This window comes from Pteropus alecto, unplaced genomic scaffold (genome assembly GCF_000325575.1).
Source record: "Pteropus alecto unplaced genomic scaffold, ASM32557v1 scaffold45, whole genome shotgun sequence".
NCBI classification, from domain to species: Eukaryota; Metazoa; Chordata; class Mammalia; order Chiroptera; family Pteropodidae; genus Pteropus; species Pteropus alecto.
This window is the reverse complement of record NW_006442491.1, coordinates 18480642-18482348: the sequence shown is the minus strand read 5'-3', so window position 1 is coordinate 18482348 and position 1707 is coordinate 18480642. Positions and strand designations below refer to the sequence as shown.

General features: G+C 34.0%; 1 pseudogene; it reads left to right on the top strand.

Moving 5' to 3' along the window:
* Positions 1-865: 865 nt before the first annotated feature.
* Positions 866-984, top strand: LOC112471070 (annotated as a pseudogene).
* Positions 985-1707: the final 723 nt, after the last annotated feature.

Sequence of the window (1707 nt, the reverse complement as noted above, 5' to 3'; positions counted from 1 at the left end):
TTCTAGTTTTAGCTTCACTTATTTCTATGAGTTCTGCCTTTGATCTGCTCAATGCTTCTACTATTACATCAAAGGTTTAACCTGCTAAATTTCATCATTATCTCCAAAGTTACCCAGCCTTCATCCTATTTGATCTGTTTCTTTAAAAATTTTTTCTGGGGCAAATTGAAGTCACCAAAATAACACTCAATTTGATGATAAATTTTGGCCTCCAGGGCAGCTGTTTTTTATTATCACCATTTTCACCCTTTCTGGCTATCTTTAAGGTCCTGATCCCACCAAGCTACATCACACGATCACTACTAGTGATAACAACATCTCAGTCTCCCTTCGCCACTTGCTGGCCTAACACACTTAAAGGAGAGTCATCTTTTGTTCCTTTTTAAATTGGGTTGTTATTTTATTATTGAGTTCCAATAGTTCTTTATGTATTCTAGATAAAGTCTCTATCAGACATATGATTTGCCAAAATTTTCTACCATTCTGTGGATTATCTCTGTATGGTGTCCATTGAAGCATAAAAGTTTTTAATTTTGTTAATGTTCAGTTGTTCACTGTATTCTTAATTTTTTTAAATAAAGGTAGACTCCATGCAAACTCTGGGGAGTGTGCTGTGTGTTTGTGCAAGTCATCAGATGTGTTACTTGAAATAAGCTTTTTTTTCTCCCCAGCATGGTAATGCTTACCATGTCACTGTTCTTAACAAATACTGTACGTCGCTAAATTTTTATTTTACTACTTCAAATTGGTTAACTATGTTTTACTTTATCTAAGAACCATAATTCATTTTAATTTGTAGTAGAAGTTATATATAATTGCCTTCCAAATCTTACCAGGTTGAAACATAACAAGAAATCCTAAAAGAGTCTATGGCCACGCCGCCCTGAACAAGCCCGATCCCATCTGATCTCGGAAGCTAAGCAGGATTGGGCCTGGTTAGTACTTGGATGAGAGACTACCTAGGAAGACCAGGTGCTGTAGGCATAAAAAATAAAAAAAAAAAATAAGGGATAGTAAGCTGACAAAGTCCTTGCAATTTTTGAAGTCAACCAAGGGTTGCTACCCTCAAAAAATAAAAAACAAATAATAAAAAAAGAAATCCTAAAAGATTGTTATTCTGTCATTTGCATACTTCCGTTTTTACATAAGATAGAGATTTCAGATGTGCCTAAGTCTTATGTAACCAACCTGATTCTCAGACTCAGGAAATATCATTTAATGGCATCTGGGTTTTTGATATTTATCTGACATGAACTATTTGAATAGGAGTTATTTAATGGTAATATCTGAATTATTATTTCTTATAATTATTTTCTACTAGTTTATCCATATTTTCTAATAGCATTAATTGGCTATTTTTTGAAAGCTTGATAAGTACCACACTGGAAATGAATATCTATATATTCCCAAGAACCACTGATTAATTGAGGCTAAATTAGAACGTATGAACATAAAATATCATCATGAAGTTGCTTGATCATGGCTTGTCTTAAGAGTCTCATGCTCTACCAACTGAGCTAGCCGGGCATCAGCTGATCATGGCTTGTCTTAAATACTTGGTTATCTCTAAAACCAATGGTTGAAGTGGATCTTAATTGTTGTCACTGTCATAATCCTAGTCTTTACTAATTAAGTATTACTAAGGAGCAAATCCTCTATTTGGACCTCTGTGCTGAAAAATTGTCCAATACACAATTTATCATGTCT